The following is a 9,713-nucleotide window of genomic DNA, read 5'->3' as shown; positions in this document are numbered from 1 at the left end:
CCCATCGCAATTCGTTTATTTATTCCGCAGCAAAAACTATACAGCAAAAACTATACAGCAAAATATGAATATTACAGGTGACACAATTCTACCAAAGATACAATTCATAACTACTCACTACTTTTCAAATAACGCAATATTCCACTCGTACAGAATTTTACAGGCTCCGGGTATAATTTGAACTCGACCAACAAGTGTGACTGTATAAATTTATATGAACCATTTACCAGCAAAAAAAATGTGCTTCTGTGGCTCGGTGGATTAACTGGCGTGCTTTGTGATCTAATATTTCTCGGTTCAAGTCGCGCAGTTGGTATCGATCTTTTGTTTTTAAATTTCATTTGATTTCAAGGCATGTATTTTTCAAATCACACAATTTTACATGTTCTTGTAGGTAAATTTGTTTGAAATACGACGCTCCAGTTATGTGCATCTTCTTATAAGATGTAAAATCACAAGAATTTTTCAAGTTGTGTACAGTTTATATCACATGAAAAATTTTTAAATTAAAACAAGAAATGTAACTTTGAGCAGTGTTCTTCCCCGTTAATTAACAGGTTAATTCTGTCTTTTTCACGCAGTTTTTTCCAATGCGAGTTTTTTAAGTAATGCGGTTTCCTTGTTATGTCTAAGAAATGCATGAAACGTCGAGATCAGATGTTATCTTCATTTTTGTTTAAATCGGGTGTCTCAAAAAATATTCGGGGTCTCAAAAGATATTTGTCAGTGTGTCAGAGAGTTGACACTCTGACAAATATTTTTGAGATAACATCAGATCTCGACGTTTCATGCCTTTCTCAGACATTTGGCATCATCAAATTTTTTTTCTATGTCCCAAAGACGATTTTTTTCAAACAAATTTCTGTCGAAATAAAACCCGTAGTTTCATGAAATTTTGAATACATTTGACAACAAAAATTATTAGCTGTAGTTTCGCGGCTTTCTTGCACGGATTGCCGCGATTTTTTCAAGCGGGTTTCTAAAATTACGCGGTTTTTTTTACGCGGACAAAATTTGTAACAAGACAAATTCTATTTATTTAGTTACCCGCCAACCACTGAATCTGATACAAATTGCCGATTAATGCGGCAGTTAGTTTTTATATCGCCTTCCAGAACATTGTATTACCTGAAACGAGAGAAGAAGAAATACTTTTTAAGTATAAAATCTACTAGAATCATTCTTTATGTAATCTTTCAAAATAAATAACAAATTTTTCAATTTCTATTAAATTCTGAATCGGAATTTTTTTAACAAGGTCGTTTTGCTGATTAAATTGTTTCATCGAAGGCGTAGGTTATCAAAATAGGTCAGTTCTCCGAACGAATTAATTCACCAAATGAACCGATTCGTGGAATGGGTCGAACCTCCGAGTGTATCATTTCACAGAATGGGTCAGTTCACTGAAAAAGTCGATTTAGCGAAATAGTCCAGGCTCTGAACGGCTCAATTCTCCCAACCAGTCATTCACGAATGAAGTCTCCGAATAAGTCAGTTTTCGAAACCAATCAATTCACTGAATTGGTAAATTCGCAAAATAAGTCAACGCATTGAATTGTACAATTCTCTTAACGAGTCATTTCACCGAAGTAAACAAACTCTTCAAATAAATTCATGAACGGAATGATTCTACGATGATGATTAGTCAATTCTACGAATGATTCAATTGCTAGAATTGACCGATTCTCCGAATGCTTCAATTCATCGAATGTGTCAATTCACCGAAAGAATAAATTCTCTGAACGAGTCGACTTTGCTGATAAGTCTAGTCTCCGAATGTAGCAATTCTTCGAATGAGTTAAATCACTGCATAAGTTGATTCACTCACGGAAAGACCGAAATTAGCATTTTGGCGAAAAAATTAGTTGATTTTCTGATTGTAGTTAGTTATTTTTCGAGACAACTAAAAAAATCTTACTTTTGCTAATTTAGATTTTTTAATTCTAATTCTCTTAATAATAATAAAATATTTGTTGAAATGGCTATTTTTTTAGTTGAATTCACCAATTAAACGTACTGTCATTTCTTAGCTAAGGCACGCTTCATATCCATTCAACTAATTTTTTAGTTGAATTGGAGAAATAAAACGTTATTTTCAACCAACATAAATGGTTGAATTGGTTTCTGCAATTAGCAGCTATATGGCGCTCGTTAACACCGTAATGACTACTAGCCACTAGATGGCACACTACTACCGAAAAATATTTCAGTCGCGGTAGTCTTTTCTATATTGGCAGGTATAAATACGATGTTGTATTGGAGAAAAAGACATAAGCGAAACATAAACTTCTTTTTGAAAATTTTACTTCTAAATCGCTGTTTTCTTCATTCGATTTCGCGAAATGGACTCTCTCACTGAAAACTTTGAGCACTCGGAAAACAAAAACCGAATACAAGTAGTACACCGGACGGCGTAGCCCGGAATGAGAAGATACAAAAAAACATCATTTGACGTGTACAATTAGAGTGCAACATTCGAAACTCACTTCACTGTTTCGCGTAAAAACATTATTACCCACAATCGCTTTAACTGCGCACAAATTCTGAATAAATACACTTTCCACTAACAGTTTACGTCATTTTTACATATCGGTTTAGAAAATTATATAGGGATATATCGTAACACATGCGAAAAACATCTAAACAATTTGCGAGCAGTTTCAACAAGACTGTCCCTTTTAGCTTTTTAATGGATTGTTTTGCTTTGACACTGCTGTCCTTCAGTAATGACGGTGATAGATAAATAGAATCAAAGTTTCTGATTTTAATAACGAAATTAGTTGTCAATGAGAATTTCGTATTGGATTGAAATATTGCTGGTTTGTGTCCAGAATATTCACCAACTAAACACTTTCTCTAAAAATAAGAGTTTTTTTCAGCACAGTAAATTCTAAATTTTAACTAATTTTATAGTTATTTTGGAAATTTTGTTGTTAAAATCAACTAATTCAAAAACAGTAATACGAATTATGCGCTGAGCTAATTTCGGTCGTTCCGTGCTGAAACGGTCAATTCGTTAAATCCGTCAAATGATTCGATTCACCGAATTGGCCAATCCTCCGAACAGGTCAATTCATCGCAACAATCTAATTTTCAAAATGCGTCATTTAACCGAATCAAGCAATTCTCCGAAAGGGCCAATTCATAGAATTGATGAATTCCTCGAAAGGGACAATTCATATAATTGATGAATTTATAGAATGTGGTCCGATGTTACGAATTTTCTAGGGTTTCAATTTAAAAAAATCATCAAATGAAGAGAGTTGCTTTTTCCGACTTTCCTTGATATACCGAAAATATTATAAAATAATTGTGACGTAATATCTTATGCTGAAGACGCCATACTTGAATACTGATCATACCATATTAATCGAACATTGTTAGGAGTACATACATTTAACTAGGAATGTAATTACTGGTAGACATTTGATGCGTAGGAGATGCGCATGGTTTTGTCTAAGTGGGCTTATTTTTTTTAATAAATCGTCATTTCATGCATATGCTGTGTGTCATTTCATGCATATGCTGTGTAACCTAACCTTTGTTTTCATAAGGTCTATTTCAAAATGTAGTCGCCATTCAACCAAATTTCGCACCTGATAAAATTTCAATACTTAAACCCTAGAATTTCCTGTCATATTTTCAAACCCTTTGGGACTTAAACTAAAACAGCACTAACAATTGAATTCGATCGGAACTACCAGAATTCGTTACCTACTTGAATCAGTGTAAGAAAAGCTTCGTCGTGAGAAAACGCAACATCGACGGCGTGACATGAAAAAACGACGAATGTACATTTTTTATCCATTCACGAGTAGAAAGATATGCGAAATAGCCATATGCATGTGAGCAAGAAGTTTTTTTATTTTTAATGAATTTAAATGGGAAGTAGGATTTCTGTGCAGTTCACTTTTGTTCCAAACTTTATAATAGTAAATAATATTTTTAATTCTAAAATGAGATTTTATTGTTGGATGCCTTTTCATCGACTGTTTTCCAGTTTCATGAGCTTGTTTGGTTTAGAATGGGAGTAGTGCAGTTGTTTTAATATGAAAACCATTATCATGTGGCCAGTCAGATCTCTAATCAAAAGTAATATTGCTTCCTAAAGCAGGCTGATTAGTCGAAGGCGAGAAGTGAAGAAAAAAAAATATATCTAGTGGCATGTTTAAAACTTTGATAAGTATACATTAGAGAAGTCAAATGAACGAAAAACTTACAGAAAAGATGATTTTTTGGAAAAAGATACGCTCAGAGACAGGAGTCGAACCTGCGTTCTTATGCATTCCGTGCATACACGCTACCATTTCGCCACTCTAAGCCTTGCGATAGACATAGCTCGAAAACACGACTAGGCATGATAAATCGTACATCGAACATCGTCTACATCCTAGCCGTCTCACGACCGGCACCATACATCCAAACATCTTCTCTGCTCATCAAACACTAGTCTTCTCGCTCTATACCTATTTTCCACTCAAGTACTGAGTAGGAGAGTGTAGTTATAATCGCTTGTCATCTTCTCTAATGGTGCCAGTCACTGGCTGGATATCGTCAGTGACAGACCCTATGAAGGTTGTATGATAGTCTACCCTTTCCTACTAGAAGCAGATTGTTACGGAAAATCAAACCGCAAAGAGCGATTATAAATACACTGTCCTACTCAGTGCTTGAGCGGAAAATAGTTAATACACGAACAGGAAATCTTATCGAATGAAATGAATGAAAATTTTATAATATCATATATATTTTTACCGAGCGATCGATAGAAACAAATACATATCGATTAATGGGTGTTGCTAAGATTCAAAGATTGAGATTCAAAGTACACAGATAAAATTAAATTTACAGGTAACGCAAATCTACTCATGACACAATTCATAGAACGTCCGTGAAACGACTGAATTTTACAAGAATTATATAAATATACGCACGTTTTTCAAACAAACGTGTAAATTTACATGTTTTAGCACTTAAAAGTATGTCAGAATGAATTAAATATAAGTCATATTTACTATAAAATTGCGTTTTTTTTTACGCTGATATATGTCGGTCTCGAAAGAAGTAAATTTACACGATTTTTTCTAGGTGTGTAGAACAAGACAGCAAGACAGACACACAAATAAAAAATAACCCGCATCCAACCCAACCGAGAATGTTTTAGTCTTTTTCAGTAATGGCGTGTCATCTCGCCCCCACTATGTTTTATTCACAGCAATGCGAATGGGAAACAAGTTGGTGAGATAGTTCCTTGAAAATATTTTATTATATTAACAATGTCTTATCATATTTCTCCTTATCAATAATCGGCATAGACTAAATTACGTCGATTATCCGAAGAAAATTCAACCAACGAATCTTTTTCCTTTTGTCGTGAATACGACTTACTTTACTATGGAGCGCCTTTTCAAAATTTACCCTCTGAGAGAGTGATAAGTTTTTGATCGTGAATATCTCCTGTTGTATCTAATGAATCAACATAATTCTTGTTACATGCCATCGGAAATATGATCACAATTTGATGATAAAATTTTCAGTTGTGTGACATAATCTTAAATAGTTCAAATTTAAACTTTTCTGAAATGTTTGGTATAAACGAGTACCAAAGAGGATAATTCACAAGGCGCGTTTGTCTTTCTCGTATTTTGAAAGCTCATAGCTCAGTGATCTGTAGAAGGATTTATATAATCTAACTACCAATAGAATCAAACATTTTCAACTTGAACGAGTATTGCAACAAAATTGAAGTTTTTCAATAGTAAACTATTGAAAAACCTGCTTGATTTAACCCATGACAGCACCAGCCAATCAGAACGCGAGATGTCTGCATCTATACAAGAGCATCCATATAATAGTTGAGTGGTTCATTTTTCCTACCATTTGTTGAACAGCTGTTCCCGAAACAAGACACACGAGAGCAACATCGAGGACCTGTCGTCTCACTGTTTCCCGTTCTGCGAACAGGAAAAGGAATTTTGGCAAAGGGGCTGTCCGTACACCGCTGCCAGTAGCAGGTATAAAATGAAATGTGATGTGAGAAATAGCGTCATTTAACGGGCAAAACGGACATGATCGTGAGTTTTCCGAATATTCTATTATTAATCGATTCTATTAGTATTTTTACATAAGAAATACCTATTTTGAAAATATTATTTTAAAATTTCTATGACATTATTGAGCACAGTCGCGTTTTGATCTTTTTTTCTCAACTATGCCTTGTTCGACAGAACAACTTCCTGCTAAAGGAATGCGGCACATTCGAAGTGAAAAAATAATATCTTGAAATTTATTTAAAATGACTTTAAGCCATAGTCTGAATATAGCATTACATTGAAACATTTCCCGGAAATCAACAACAAATTACTGCTCCCCAGAAGTCTTGCTTTCCACCGAACAACAGAACCGAGAGTAAATCAGCAAACAAATGAAAAGTTTTCCCCCCAAACTGGTCCGGCCCGACGTTCCAGAAACCATTATCGTCCATTACCGTCCATTAACCGGCGTAGAACTACCACGGAAAGTACAATTCTATGCACTTGCTGACGCCGGTTATTTTTTCTCCGATTGTTGCCGCAAATCGGACAATTTGCGCTCACTGCAACCACCATCATTTGCAATCGCCGTCGACTCGAAATCGATCATTGAACTTTTGGCCCGGTCCGCTATAATTCGTGCGCGGTTGTTCGGTGAGCGCAAAAAAGCGGTAGAATGCGAGCAACCACGAGGCCAACTCAGAGTCCCGGAGCAACCCGGAGTAACCTCTCCCCGGTGCTGTCCGAGGTTCAACTTTTCCTAGTGTGCAGTGCCTATAGGTGTGATATCACAACACCGAACGTCATTCTCGGATTTTGTACCATGCATTGCCTCGACGGACGGCGGCTAGTTTAGTTGAACCGAGTCAGCAATCAGTCCTTTCATAAGGGGTTTTATCAATAGTTGACTTGCAACTGAAATTTTCGATTATTACGAAAGTTCAAATCTATGAAACATGAAGTGCTTTTCATAACGAACAATTATCAAGTTGATTTCATAAAGTGTTTCACGGGACAATTAATTAGAATGGATCATGACACCTTACTAACGCAGCTGTCGTTCAAAATTTCCTCACGTGTGCGACACACTAAAATTTAGTTTTGTGATGTGACTATCATTTCAAATTTTCGATTTTGATGGTCACAGTGCGTACAGTTTCTGTAATAAAACCAACCAAATAATAACAAATTTCGATGCGGTTTCATTTTTCCGTTTACCACCTTTCCAATGGTCTTGTTGCATATCCACTCACACGAGTTGGGTTAAATTCGATCAAAATTTGACGAAAAAAAGAACCACCGTTTAACTGTGACCGAGTCAAAATCAAACTCACAAAGTCGCAATTTGTCACGTTTCGACGACTGCAGCTATGTCACCAGTTGTGTAATTGTTGCACTTAGCGTAGTTCCAAGCTGCGCTCGTTACTTGCGAAAGAATGTGACAATGCAGTGGCGCGCGAACCGTCCCGAAAACCAGCCAGTGCCGAGCACGGGTGACGACGGACCGACGATGACGATGCGGAATCGTTTCGTCTGTCGAATGACGAGAAGTGACATGGATGAATAGGTTTTTTTTTTGTTGCGGTATTGTAGTTGTCGTTGTTGCTACTGTCAAGTTACTCACTCTAATGACGATTTGATTTTGTTTTGATTGGAACTATTTTATAAAAATTAGAAACCAGAGTCCTTGGATGCGGTTGATGAGACGTGTTAACAACAAGCTGCCTAGATTAGAAATACCCGTATTTCCGTTACGGTCACGCCTTTTTGACGCCTTTACTATTCAATAAAATTGAATTTGTTATGCAATACTCACGAATGTCAAATTTAGTAGATCAAGAATTTTTATATATGTCATAAAATTACGGATATCGTAAAATAGAACGGAACGCTTGACATAAACGTGAACAAAAAATATCCAATTCCAAATTAATTAGATCCACGACAAAATTGTGCATCATGCTTTAAAAAGGATTCAATTCATCCGATATTTATAATTCTAGATGACTACTAGATGGAAATGACCAACTGGTTTCATTCCAGCACAATGAAACACATTGTGTAGTAGCCCTTACTTTCTGACAGATCAGAGACTCGGACGATTTGCAGTGATCAGATGCCTAAGTTAGACTACTCTGGTAGAAGGTAAAAATTTAACTACCAGAAGCCTTTTGCTAACCTAAATGACCCTTGTCACTTCTCACTTTTCCGCACATTATCTCCACATTCTTGCTCTACCTTGATCACTACGGTTAATTTACGTCCGAAACCACAACAAATGTCATCAGAAAAGACTCTATGCTTCGAAACAATTTCTCCAATAGAGAGAACTTTACGTCTGCTTAGCGGTTTAAGTTGAACTGTTGAGTGGCGTAGCAGTTCAACATGAACTGCTATGCACTGGTGAGTCGAAAACGAAACGTAACGATAAACAAAAAAATACAATAAATAGTTTCAAAAAATCATACAGTAAAATTATACAATTCCTACAATTACTCTAAAAGCTGATCTTTCAACAAACGGAGATTAATTGATGATGTATGAATGAAAATATCTTTATGCCTTTATATTATATTATTTATTTATTTATTTATTTATTTATTTATTTATTTATTTATTTATTAATTTTCATACCAACATACTAATTTACTTCATTATTAACCATATTATTTGCTTGAAACTTTTGTATTAATTTAATCGTATTTTTAATTATTATCTCAAGTGTTTGTTAACATATTCATATATTTGTTTATACACTTTTGTATTTATTTCCTATTTGCATATTTTAATATTTTAATATTGGGTTAAAAGGTACGGGACAAATTTCAACATAAATTTATATTTTTCGGATTCTTAGCCTAAACGGTTCACGAATTCTAGAGTATTTGTATTTTTGAAAGCATGTTAAATATTGATCGAAATATGTTTAACAGCTCCAAGATCCGTTCCAGAACTACAGGATAAAGGATTATAACTAATATTGTCATGCAAAATATTACTTGCAGTCTTGGATTGTCGAAATCCTGAATTCTTAAATTTATTGGATTCTTGGATTCTTAGATTCAGGGATTCTTAGTTTGTTTATTTCTTGGATATTTTGTTTTTTTTTGTTTGTTTGTTTTGGTTTCTAGGATTCTTGGTTTCTTAATTTGTTGGTTTCTTGTTTTTTTTTTTGGTTCTTGGATTCTAGGATCCTTGATTTCAATGTTTTTTAAATTACTGGTTCCTTAGTTTCTTGGATACTTGAATTGACGATTTCTTGGATTTTTGGATACTGAGATCCAGGGATTCTTGGATTGTGGGATTCTGGGATTCCGGAATTCCGGGACTTTGGGATTGTACGCTGGGGTTCTGGGGTTCTGGGGTTCTAAGGTTCTGGAGTTCTGGGGTTTTTGGGTTCTGAAGTTCTGGTGTTCTGTGATTCTGTGATTCTGTGATTCTGGGATTCTGGGATTCTGGGATTCTAGGATTCTGGGATTCTGGGATTCTGGGATTCTGGGATTCTGGGATTCTGGGATTCTGGGTTTCTGGGATTCTGGGATTCTAAGATTCTGGTATTCTGGGATTCTAGGATTCTGGGATTATTGGATTCTTGAATTCTTGAATTCTGAGATCCTTGGATTTTTGGATTCTTGGATTTTTGGATAGTTGGATTATTGGACTTTTTGGTGCTTGGTGTCT

The 9,713-nt window shown here is 35.3% G+C and overlaps 1 protein-coding gene across 4 annotated transcripts in view; it reads right to left on the bottom strand.

The window, feature by feature from the left end:
• The window catches only part of LOC131436117 (terminal nucleotidyltransferase 5C), a 255,864-nt gene that overhangs the window by 133,713 nt on the left and 112,438 nt on the right, over positions 1–9,713 (bottom strand). Inside the window, exon 2 of one of the 4 annotated variants that reach the window (XR_009230583.1) lies at positions 1–1,128. This exon is cut by the window's left edge and continues 815 nt beyond it. The exons of the other annotated variants lie outside the window; for them this stretch is intronic. The gene's annotated coding sequence lies outside the window, so the exon portion shown is untranslated. The remainder of the gene's footprint in view (positions 1,129–9,713) is intronic. 4 annotated transcript variants of the gene reach the window in all.

Source organism: Malaya genurostris, chromosome 3 (assembly GCF_030247185.1).
Source record: "Malaya genurostris strain Urasoe2022 chromosome 3, Malgen_1.1, whole genome shotgun sequence".
NCBI lineage: Eukaryota > Metazoa > Arthropoda > Insecta > Diptera > Culicidae > Malaya > Malaya genurostris.
This window is presented reverse-complemented; position numbering and strand designations above follow the sequence as displayed.